The following is a 13,409-nucleotide window of genomic DNA, read 5'->3' on the forward strand; positions in this document are numbered from 1 at the left end:
CTGGGTTGAGATGAAGGTTTATGCGACATGGAAAGTGAGGTATTTCAGCTCTATTTAAACATACGACTGGGCTACATTGATACATAACCATGTTGATAACGAGAAGAGGGAAACATACATATGTACATTTCAACATCTCTCATTAAACACAGATAACATACCAACAAGTATCTGCTTTCCTTCAAGGTAATTTTGAAGGGAAAATTTATATTGTCTTGTATTTTATTTTGCAGAGTTATATGGGCTTGCAAACAGATATATTGATATTGGTATTTATTTTCAGTAAATTATGGAAATGTCTGATGTGACAGTTGTACAAATTTGGAATTAACATATACCTTGGAAACAAATAATACCTTGGAAACAAATAAGGGAACAAGGCGCATGAAAATACAAGTGTTCCCGTTATTCTTTTCCTGGTTTCTTCACAAGCTTTGTATTTCACTGTGGATGAAATTCTGGAAAAGAATAAAGGAACACTTGTATTTTCATGTGTTCCCCTATTTGTTTCCATGAGTATAATGTTCTTAGAAATTGAAATACAAGTGTAGAGTCAAGAGTTGTAGATACGAGCGGTATATCCGGCCAGGACAGGGACAATGATTTGTTGGTGGCATCTGACATTAATTGCTTCACTGTATCTTAAAAAAGAAATCTGTTTCATGACCCAAAGTCAGTGAGGCAAATCACACTGCCACCCTGCAGGAGGAACTAAGGCTGCTCTACTGGAATTAGCCTTGCTCCAAGGCTGTACTGAATGCCAAGTCTATGGATGAATAGTAATTCTATCCTCCGAGTAATTAAGTCTAAATAAGGTGGACCCCAGTCCATTAGCAAAATGTTTATGTTTTACAGGAATCATCATTTACACAATTTATCATTACCTTAGAGACTTAAGCAAGTCAATATTGAAATGCATGCAAAGTGTTGCTTTTTTGATACTGCAGAAACAATGGAGGATATGTGTGGGGCATAAAGATATGTAATCTGGCAAATATACTGAGAGATTACTTAAAACACATCCCCAATCTCTGGGCCACCCTAACCTACACACTTCCCACCCCCGGGCTGAAACATTACAGTCAGGTGTCTTTTATTGGAAACAACAGTTTTGTGCTATTGTTGTTGTTCTACTTAGGTGAACATCCTATAATAGTAGACTGTTCTTTATACAGTGCTGAAGGAAAGTTTTGAACAAATGCATTGCTGCCCTATATGATTCTTGTCTTCTAGTTATACTGAGAGAGTTACAGCTCAGTGACTTTTAATCTGCTAACATTTACAAAACAACATGCAACCCCACTGCAGCCACCTCCTCTACCATCAACCTCTATCCACCACACCTACCAACATCTCCTATCCACCCCCATCTACCAACAACCATTATCCACCCCACTGCAGCCACCTCATCTACCAACAACCTTTACCCACCCTTTGACCTTTCACCAAAGAAGCTCCACACCTGTGCACGTGAATGTGGTTCTTGGTAATACATATGAAGGACAATAAAATATGCATACACTATTTCCTGGCTACACACAATGTACTGTTCTCTACACACTGTTCTCTGCCACAGAACATGTATAAATAATGGTAAACAAATACCAAACCATGCATCCAGGGCACCAAGATCCTTGACAAGATGTCAGATGTGGAACTAAATCCACAACAGTGGGATCATTCAATTTCAAATACCAAATCTTAACATTTTCGTATTTTTCAAATAGGATATTACCTACCTTAGAAAATAACAAAATTCATATTCGTTTATTTATAACAAATTTTGTGAGGAAGAGAAAATCTCAGATGAACCATGAAATAAACTTCACAAAATATGTAAAAACCACAACTAAGATATGTTCAAATCTACGGGTCGTGCAAGATGCGGAGATAAAGTGTGAGTTTGGACAGAGATCCATCCACATCCTTTGTTACGCTTGTCAATACAGACAAGAACAAGCACCACATGAGGATACCTTATACACAGCTTAGCTGAATAATTAATTGCGGCTGAATCATTTGCATATTGGTGTTATGAATATTTGATGCGTGGCAGTGTGTAAACTGTTCCCATCTCCAGTTTCAGTAAGTGACAAGTGGGCAAGACAGACTGCAATTAACCTGAGTCCATGGTGTACCTGTGCAACCTTATAGTAGACAGTACTTGAGGGGAACAAGTGTCAAAACTCATCTAACCTTGATGCTACATTCTCAAATTTCCTTCACTGGAAATATGTCTCATATCAACCATATGTTAACTGGAACACTAAAGAAATATTGACATCTGAAGGAATTTGAATGCATAATTAGATTCTCTGGAATGTAATTAAATTTTAATCAAATACAGTATGATAGCAAAGATAATGAAAATAGATATTAATATCACATAAACCGATTTCTAAAACATATATCTCTTTATGAATATAATTATAAAAAGCTTACATATGAACAGACCAGATAAAAAAATCTCACTTTTCACATCTATGAATCATAAAGATTATTAAAAAATCAAGTTTTCTACCTTCACCAAAAAATAATCATCCACAATATATTTATTATTGATGGATTTCAAAAGGTATAGTTCATTAGAAACTATTTTTCAAATATAAAACATTTTTGTCAAATTGTGGTCTTCATTTTATTTTTCCATGGATCATCGATCAGGTTTGAAGTGAATGATGAGTCCATTATCACAAGATAAGTACTGGATACACAAGCAGTTATAGACATAATGTTGTTGACAGATGCTGTCAGTTGAAGATGACAGAGTTGTAAATGTCTTACTTGACTGACAGCTTGCACTCATCAATCAACATCACTACATAAAGGAAATCATCATTGCCAAAAATATTTTTTCAAATATTTTGCTAAAAATAACATGAATATGATAAACATTCCAAATTGCAGTAAATGGTCGCTATTGAAAAATATATCTTCCACTCTGCTAGTTTTCACATGGTATGTCTCATACAGAATGCGTTATAAGAAATTATATATTCATTAAATAGCAATAAACATAATACAAATTTATTGCATACATGAAAATGTGTTCAGAGTGTTTTACCCATTGAATGATGCCAGGAAATCAGTTCATAAAATGTAGAAAAATCAGCAAAATAACCCCAGCCCAACCAATGTCTAAGATTTAGAAACTAATATACATTCCTGTCGCCCCTTAAAATGAAGTCTTTTTAAAATGTTTCTACAGTTCCCCCGTCAGCATCCTTGGTGGAGGACATCCCAGGGTGATTAATACATGGATTAAAATTACCTTACCACTTCCATGCAAGCTGTTCCGGAATCTGTCGCTTAACCAGAGACAAACATGCAATCAACGACAGTTGTCGGATATTCATGCCAGGAAATGAATATCCCTGAGTAATGTACATCGCTACATACTACAACAATTCCATGATGTGTGTCCTCACCTGTGTTGTTGCTAAAGACGTTGTGCATCTCAGCATCACCTGCTGTCATGTGCGAACACAGCCCACACCTCGCTGATAGCTACTCTGTAACAGACGAGCGATACCATTCAGTGAGCGAACACTACTTCCTGGGCTGGCCCCACTGTAGAGGACTCCCTTGTCTTGTAGCCAGCCAAAGACAAGTGTGTAATGTTGCAATACATACACCCTCATTATAACAACAAAGCTGAAATTAACATTACATACACAAATTTTCAATGACACATTGAAATATACATCTTAATCACATGTTTTGGTAAACTGATACTGACACAAATTGACACATTTATGATGATGGTTGATATGTAAATGTCCTTATAGTGAGGGTCTTTGAAATTGATTTCCACTTGTATACCCAGGAAGTAGTGCTTGTATTAAACCTGTAGCTAGGTATTTTACAGTGAATTCGCGAAATACTGTCAGTCTTACCTGCACAGACCCAACTGATTTGTGAAACATTAATGACATTACTATACGTAAGTAATGTCCCATCCAATACGACAAAACTGTTGGAATTTGTCACATAAAAAACAAATATTGTCTTGTAACCAATGGAAACATTTGCCCCATATTCACAGGGAGAAACAACAGTATGCTAGCCAGTATGACATTGTTGTCACCGAGTGAAATAAACATCAGACCTGATAGCTGAATCAGTGCACTTCTATAATGTCTTCAGACACTAACTGTCATACAAAACCAGGAACCCTTGCAACGGAACTTTGATATATTAACCAACGACATCTCTTTCTGTATTCAGTGTGTATTCTAAGAATAAGTAGGATGACAAAGGATCAAAGATAAGATTCCACCAATAAAGATTCCTGTCTTGGTTTAGATCAAACGCTCAGTCTTCATTCAAATCAATAGCAGACCTTAAGCAACATGCCATGTAAGTATAGATAAACATGCCATATATGTAAGGGTAAACATGGTATATATCAAAGGGGTAAACATGCTATATATGTAAGGATAAACATAGTGTAAACGTTAAGGGAAACTTATTAACACAGGAAAACATACAATATAATTAAAGAAAAAAATACCATATAAGTATAAATAAACACAGAATATAAGTAAAGATAAACATACCATATAAAGGTGGGTGAACAGATAAGATAATGGAATAGTCGGTCTCACAGTCCCTGAACCACATTATTTTCCCTAATGAATCAAGGCTAGATTTCCCCTTGTTTCGTCTGAATCTCTGGTTTCCCTGGGGCTCCTTTTCAATTGATATGGGTTAGTTTGTTACTATCATATATATTCTAAGCATTAGACAATGTATTAGTCAAACGATGGAAGTATACTGTGTTTGAGAAGTTGGGCCTACAGAAGAATATTCTTTAAACTGATGTCTTACCTGAGAATCCAGCAAGTGACAGTCACAAATCTATCCTATAGTGCAGGTGACACATACATTAGCAGCAATGGATAAAGATAAACCCAATCACATCTACCTCTGATTGGTTCCTCCATCAACCAATTGACCATATACATAATCTCCCAGTTAACAATCAGTGTAAAGGAACTAATTTCATTCAACTTAACACTAACTCTCTTCTCTTTGTATGAAATTATCTCACAAACAAACTTTCTACAACAGGGTTGGGGTGCTAACACTCACTGATCAAGTCAAAGACAGCTGTTGATTTAAATCCAACATGAAAGAGTGAAACAATGGGCAGTTCAATGTTGTACTTTCACAGATATATTGTTTTCCAATCAGAGTCTACTGTCTCCCCATCTGCCTGTTTGACAGCTTAACACTCTGTGTTCAACTTGACAAAACACACCATCCACTAAACAAAGTATACACAGGCTTCAAAGGAAATAAAGGGGCTTCCATAAACTGGAACAGGATTAATGAAAAGTTTAGTTTTAAGTGTTGAAGAGGAATTGTAATCAAACTCTAAGTCTAGCCATGTGCTAATTGGGTCACGGAGTGGTCAGATAGCAGAACAATGGTCTTTAAATCCTTTGTGGCCCAGGGTCTGAAAAACAATGACCTATCACAACACACTTAGTCTTAATGAGTTTTAAAGCAAATGGGGCAATTATTCATGTGAGACATTCAAGGAGAGATAAATATTTGACATGCCTCAAGTTCACTACCTTGTTTAAGTGTATCTGCTTGATGTAGTCATTCTGTTTTCACTGAAGTGCTTGCCAACTTTCTTTGATGTGAAAAAATGGAAGTGGGAAGTAGTTTTATAATTTTTCAAAATAATCTCTCTAAACGTATAGTTCAATACTTATCAATGATATTTTTTATGCATAAAATCAATTAGAGACTGGTTAGTTTCTTTGAAAGGAATTACCATGAACTAAACACTTAAAGTTTATTAACATTAAAAATGGTAAAGAATGGTATTGTCAATGAAATTGTAACATCAATCCCAAATATCAACCTAACATATTGCGTCACTGACCCAAAACATCACTAATTGCTTCACATTCCATAATGATTGATCCAAGTCCCTAAAACCTTCATAACACTGTCCTTTTAGATGATAATAAACATAAGATTCAGTCAAATGGAAATCCTACCTCATAGGCCACCAGCTGCTCAACCATGGAGAGTTTGAAAATGCTACTCGACCATAGAAATATGTTCCGACTGTGTGTTTGTATTCAAATTGTGGCAGTCTTTGTTTAAACAGTTGTTACAACTGTCAGAAGTGTGTTGAGACCAGTGCTCATTAATTTGACATCATTAGATACAGTTTTGCTGGGTATCTTACAATTGACATGTTTTAATCTTTAAAAAAACTAATCTGGTGACACTAAAAGGAATTTTGAAAAATAATTTTCTGATGGATGCAGAATGATGATAACCATCAGTCCATCAGTGCCCAGCAAAGAAGTTTGTCGTACATGTTGCCAAGTCCTTTGTATTCTGTAAACATCTGGGCATGAAAGTAAAAGATTATACTATTGGTTGAAGTTGAAATATGTCTGATCTGACAACACTTCCTTATAATGGTTTATCAATTTACTATCAAATGTCTACTTTTAGTTTGTTGCTTCACTGAAAAATTAAAGAAAATATTGGTCGAGCTTAAGCTAATTTGTGTAGTGTTTCATAACTTTCATTTGCTAATGAGACAGGGGTGAGACTTTTCTTCCAACAGCTCACAATTAAGATACATACTTTTAAGGAACTGCAGAAAGGAACGTATTCTCCAACTCTGAAATCAACACAGTTAGTTTTCTTTATAGTGGGAAAAAGATTCACCAGAATGGTGGTTGTTTCAAACTGACATGCCTATTTCCAATATAAATAATTTCCACTTTTGTAAATGGGATGAAAATTAGCAGTTGTCAACATTGTTCCTGGGTGAAATATGAATAAATGAGAAACACTATTTTGATGTCCACATGATGTCACCATTTGTCTTTTCATGATAAAAGACATTTTATCTTGGAGGGAGTAAGACAGTTTTAAATATTCATGTGAGCTCATCTTAAGCATCTCAGTTGTTCATGCATAACTGGCTAAGGAGCTGCAACTTTTGATGACAAGCTGATTGTAACTATTGAAGCAGAACCATGGTTAATTCATAGCATCCCCGATCAATCTAGTTATTCAGAAGAGTGTTGTTTGTGTTCAACAGACATTGGGTAAGCTGAATGTTGGTTTGCAGAGGCCATGGAGGTGTCATTACTCAGTCTCTACTCTCAACAAGGTGTAAATTGTCTCACCAGAACTTAAGTTATCTGGTCTAATTGCGTGTCATCAATAAAACATGAACCAGTGTGGAAATAAACTCTCATCTAGGAAACATGTTCACATGAAAAGATTACACAGCATATATTTGTAAACTTTGCAGAAATATTCTACTTTGCAATTCAGGTCTCAGATAACCTGTTGGTATTAAGAGATTACATATGAAGACCAAGTGTTTTAAAACTTCTTTGAGAGGCATGTTAGAAGTTGGAAAGTACAATATACAACCATACTTATGTTATCCATTTTAAAAACATGGACTGTGCACACAGCAGATCAGTGGTCTTTGCACCTTTGTATTTGGGCCATTGAACAGCAGCCAAACTTCTAGCCAAATCATACCAGCTTCTCAATAATGAAGTCAAACCAGTGACTGGGAGCATCAGCAATGATGTATGCTGTTGGGACAGGATGATGCACAACCGGCAAAGTTACTTGGTCTTGATTCCTCTGATTCATCTGATTCCCATTTAGTCTTTCAACAAACAGGAGGAACTCTCTACTAGGTTAGCCTTAAGCTTGACCATAGTGCAGGATGAACGTAGAAGACTGTAGTTGATTTGTATTTGCCATTAGTTAAACATAGTTAGATGTATGTAAGCAAAGTTCAACATAGATTACCATAGTTATGAGTGTATTTCAAACTTCAGCAAACCCATGATTTGGCTGTGGTTTGACCAAACATTTTTCAACATTTTCGAAATATTGCTATGACCCTACTGTCACCGCAGTCTGAACGTGGTTGAGCCTCATTCTCCCCAGTTGACCATAACTGACGCCACTGCACTGTTGTATTGACAAAGTACACCTTGGTTACATGGCACAATGATGAAACTACAGCTTACTTCTTTAATCACTACGATCCAATAGAACAACCCTCCTGACCAAAAGATGTGACCATGCCTTTAATAAGCATCTGACTGTGACAAACTGCATTGTACTCATATTTGGCTCTGTTAGAATATTTTCTGAATGGCAGGATCAGGAGTTACAGAGATGTATATAGTGTTTCTGGTATTATTCCATGTAATGTGTATTTCCTAGCAGCTATCTAAAGCATGAAAACATTACACTATATGTCATCTGGGATAAAAAGCTGATCAGGGGCTCCAGGTCTACACTCTCACTCTGCATAAACTGCAGTGGGCAGATGGTTGAAGTGTGACCAACATTTGTCTCTCCTCCCAACGACACCCATTAAATCCCATCAATTTTCTCACCTCTCACAGCTCATCTGGTCATTCTATCACTGCGTGCTATGTCTGCTTCTTAGATAAGATTTGACCCAATCTCCTAATCCTTTCTTTACACTATCGGCCATTCTCCAATATTGGCTAATTCAAGTTCAAGTAGCTGTATCATTGCAATTACCCAGTCTGTCAAACAGGCTTTTGTTAATTGTCTTGTCTGTTGGATCTTGACTTGTCTATTGCAGCATATGCTGGCTTCAACAGGATAAATATGTATTATATCATTATATAGCCAACTAGGTTTCAAAATTCTCTCACAGTCAATGCATTTTACCAAGGTAAAATTGTTTCAACATACTATAAATATTATGGGATAGCAATACTCACCAACTCTATCTCTCCTATTCAACGTACAATGATTTATCAGTGAAATCTTCTGACTTCTTAAATACACAGTCCTCTGACTCCCTGACTGCATTCACACATCCCTCCTTTGTTTGTTTCTTAATCACTGATGGTATCCTAATTTGGAAGTTGGAATACAAAATGTAATACTGGACTACTCATAATCAGTAAACCATTTTGTAAACTACAACAAAGGTATGATTTATGTCATCTCTCTTAATTATTGTCCCTGTCACATGTACTGTCACACACACAGATAGAATATTCTGCAGGTGGGAGCGATATTGTGGCAGAAACTTCAAGCCTACTTACATCGATGCTCATGTTGCTGATCACAGGATTGTCTGGTCCAGATTTGATTATTTACTGACTGCTGCCATATAGCTGGAATATTGCTGAGCATAAAACACAACTCATTCACTCACTCAAGCCTACCTACTTGACAATTCCAACATCACATGTTTCATTTTCCAACTGAAACCTTCATGTTCAAAAGAGCTTACCACTAAGCGCCTTTCTGCAGTTTTCTGGATTAAGTTGTGATAACAAAGCTCAACGTATCATTATTATTTATACTACCATTATTATTGCCAGCTGTGGTACATAGGGGACCACATCTGTTTGACTCTGGTGACCTAACTGTCACAGTTTTTGTGGAAGTGAGCACCCACAAAAAGGCATTTAGCACCCTCACCTTGTGGTTGATTGCACCTTGATGTCTACTTGACAAATTGTGATGGATTCATGTTGACAGGCTGAGGGGTGTGGTGCCCTGCTGGAATATGTAGTTCTTAGGTCAGTGAAGGGCATTATTCATAACATACACACTGTAAACCTTATGAGGTGATCATCTGTGACAGTTTCATAATCATGGTGGCAGTGAAATGATTTAAGCTTTCCTAGAAACACATCCACAGACTGTTGGAGTTTAATGGTGTTACATTGTGGACTTAACATAGTTTGTAGTGAGTGACTGAGTGAGTTAAGTTTCCACACCACTTCTAGCACATTTTCTGCAATATCATACAGAGGACACCACAAAATGGCTTCATATAATATACCCATGTAGGGAATTGAACCCGAACGAACGCATTAACCACTAGGCTACCCTTCCACCCCTGTCTGGATTCATGCAAATATTAATTCAGATATGTACATCCATGTCCTATGTAATGTCAGATTTGTATCTGTTGTGGGATATCTAACACATACATTTATGAAGTTGTATCTTCATTAAGTTTATCTAAGCATTCTGAACAGTTTAAACAGATGTTTGGTACTGTTTCAGCACAGCCAGGTGTACAATGGCCAGGTGTGTATCAATGTCCAGGTAGGGTCAGTGCTGACCCATTGACCTACAAGGGGGCTTGTCCACTCCCCTGACTTTGTGTCACCTTCCCTCTCCAACAGGATTACCACCAAGTGCCACCTCTCTATTCAAACTGCATAACACAAGCCTGCTCTTATACCAGCTCTGTTTCAATGTCAAATCTCATTCAATTCTACACACACATTTACCATTCCCACAGTGGTCAGGGTGGTGGTCAAAGGGCTGTGACCTCTGCACTAACCAACACTTGGCCAAACTCTTATGGTTACTTTGATTCCACTTAACACTGGACTGCACATACTTTACATCAATTACACGCTTCATACAGCCATTGAGGACAGTTCATGGGACTATGTTGCCAGCAGGAACAGTGCTGCCAACATTGGTTCCTTTCAACACAAGTGTCTGCACATGTCAAGGAGACAAACACGGTTCTGGAAGCGTGGGTCTAAACCAACTAGGAACTGCTCCCTCAGGTTCTAGAGCTGTGAGCCTAAACAAATCCCTCAGGTCCAGGCAATGAACAGTTCCAATTTGTAAACACTTGTCTAATCAATTCTGAAAAGACTAAATTTCATAATTGGTAGTTCTTAAAATAAGACTATTTTTCTTGGCCTCATCGCTATATGGCAGAAATAATATTGATGAGACATAAGATCCAACTCAAATGAACTTAACATGCTTTTTCAACATAATCTCTATGGGAAATATACAAGAGTTAAAGCATCCAAGTTATTTGATGAAGAAGGAAACAAATCAATATACCATTATTGTGTACTGGCCATGGTACTCAGCTTTCACACAGACATCTAAACAATGTTTGTTTACAAACCCCAGAGATTAGAATTGTATTGAAAACTCACACCATTCCATTTTCATTTCAAGCTCAAGTTGGCCAAACTAAAAAATTTTTCTCCTCTTGATAATTAAAATACTTGAGTGCTGCTTCAGTACTTGTGTGTTTATTAAAGAATGATTTTTACTTAACCTCAGCCCATGAACCAGGATGTTTATCAATAAACATTTTATTAAAAACTGTTTTCATATTTCATTTTCTACAAATCTTCACAGATTAATCAAGACCTTTCATTCAAGAAACAGTTCACCCCTGTTTGGGTTCACATGTGAAGTATTCCTTTACTCTTAAGTGCAGACACACAAGATGTTTATCCATGAAGTCCCCGCTGGGAAGCCAACACTATCAACTAGTCTCCATGACACACTTCCTTCTAACAAATCTCATTAAAACTTTCAACCCAGCTGGCATGGAAAAGTTGAGAGAAGAAACTGATAGATGAAGGGGGTTCTTTTCCGCTATCAAGACCCTCATCACAAAGGCTTGATTCCTTCACGGAGCCAGAAACTATAGAACCCTAATAGAGGCGGCCATCTTGAATCCCTCCTGGCAAGATCTTTTCTTTCCTTGTCACCTCCAGTCAAAAGAAAACCGGCTTGAAAAACTTCACGAGTTTGATTGAGCTAATGAAATTGAAAGGTGACTTGCTTGAGGAGACCCACAATTAGACAGATTGCATATGTCTTTTATATTCCCAGCATGCACCAGGGTAATCAGGGGTAGGGCAGGAAGGGGGAAGGGCTGGACTACTGGTTTTGGGTGAGGGCTGGCAGACTGAGGGTAGTAAGTGGACATAATGTCTGTCTTTGACCATTAATTGAGTATAGAGCATGTCCACTGAAGACCAACATCTGCTGCAATCTACAAGGGTCATTGTGATGACCTAGGTCAATTGCTTGTACATCTCAACATGACTGTACTGCCTGAGAACTATTACTACTGTCTCAGAGGTCTTGCTTTACGTCTTTAAACATGGATGTTAATGTTAGCCTAAACACTTTGTGAGTAACAGCGCAGAAGTCATTCAATGGATTCCATGTCACAGTGGCATGAGTTCAAGGCCAATGACAGGCCAACAATCTGACCAAATCTGAAAACCACAAACGTTGTGTAATAATTGACATGAAGATGGTTAGTGAGTGAGTGACAAGTGACTTTAGTTTTACATCAAGTTTAGCAATATTCCAGCATGTGAGAGGGATGGGAGGTGGGGGGGTGGGTAAACATCAGAAATGTAGATTGTACTCATGTGGGGAATCGAACCTGAGTCATTAGCGTGATGAGTGAATGCTTTAACTGCTAATCCAGATGCCTTTCACTAAGCTAGATACCTTGATGCACGCTGCTGCACCCTTGTTGCACCCAACTGCACCCTGTGAATGCCTTGTTGCATGATGTTGCAACCTACTGCACCTTGTGAATGACTTGCCCCTTATGATAAATGTCTTGTTGCACTTTATTGCAACCTACTTCACCTGTGGATGCCTTGTTGCACCTTATGGATGCCTTGTTTCAGCTTACTGCACACACTGAATGCCTTGTTGCACCACTGCTGCATCCCATGAAAGCCTTAATTGTTGCACCCTACTGTACCCTTCATAACACATACTTGACCCAAGCATCAATGTGCCACTTGTGACTAACATTTAAGTATGCCACAGCCACGTTGACTGTTCCCTGTATCTTCTGCCGACCCGTGAAGGTCCTGGGGTAGAATAGGCCTTCAACAACCCATGTTTGCGATAAAAGGCGACTACGCTTGTCGCAAGAGGCGACTAACGGGATCGGGTGGTCAGGCTCGCTGACTTGGTTGACACATGTCATCGGTTCCCAATTGCGCAGACCGATGCTCATGTTGTTGATCACTGGATTGTCTGGTCCAGACTCGATTATTTACAGACTGCCACCATATGGCTGGAATGTTGCTGAGTGCGGTGTAAAACTAAACCCACTCACTCATTCACTCACTGTATCTTCTGCCACAGTGCTGCTAACTGAGGTAGTTGATTCAAATGCTGCAGAAATCATCTCCACACTAACATTCCACATAGCTCATATTAAGCTTGTTTTAAATATATGCAAAATGGGAACCTGTATTTGAAAAATTGTGCCAAACAAAATTATTTTCACCTCAGGTTTAAATATTTTACCAACTACAAAATCTTGAGATCACAGACACATTGTACAAACTTATAAACAAAACATTGTATATAGTTCAAGTTACCTCATTGTTCTTGGAAAAAGGTCAGAATTGGGATTAAAACTAGGAATATTAATCATTAAATTCAACTTTCTCATGGGAAAATTATGTGATTATTCTCTAAGGATTTAACTTTATACCTGATAGATATAGATACTGCGAAAGTATCTCAAAATATGTCAACTTTGTAATTCAGAGCCTTTGGGCTCTTTGCTATCTCATGAGAAAAGT

General features: G+C 37.7%; 1 protein-coding gene across 2 annotated transcripts in view; it reads right to left on the bottom strand.

The window, feature by feature from the left end:
- LOC137274192 (protocadherin-11 X-linked-like) overlaps nt 1-13,409 on the bottom strand; it is a 75,347-nt gene that overhangs the window by 28,255 nt on the left and 33,683 nt on the right. For both annotated transcript variants that reach the window (XM_067807244.1, XM_067807243.1), the window contains one exon: nt 3,429-3,512. The gene's annotated coding sequence lies outside the window, so the exon portion shown is untranslated. The remainder of the gene's footprint in view (nt 1-3,428; nt 3,513-13,409) is intronic.

This window comes from Haliotis asinina, chromosome 2 (assembly GCF_037392515.1).
Source record: "Haliotis asinina isolate JCU_RB_2024 chromosome 2, JCU_Hal_asi_v2, whole genome shotgun sequence".
NCBI classification, from domain to species: Eukaryota; Metazoa; Mollusca; class Gastropoda; order Lepetellida; family Haliotidae; genus Haliotis; species Haliotis asinina.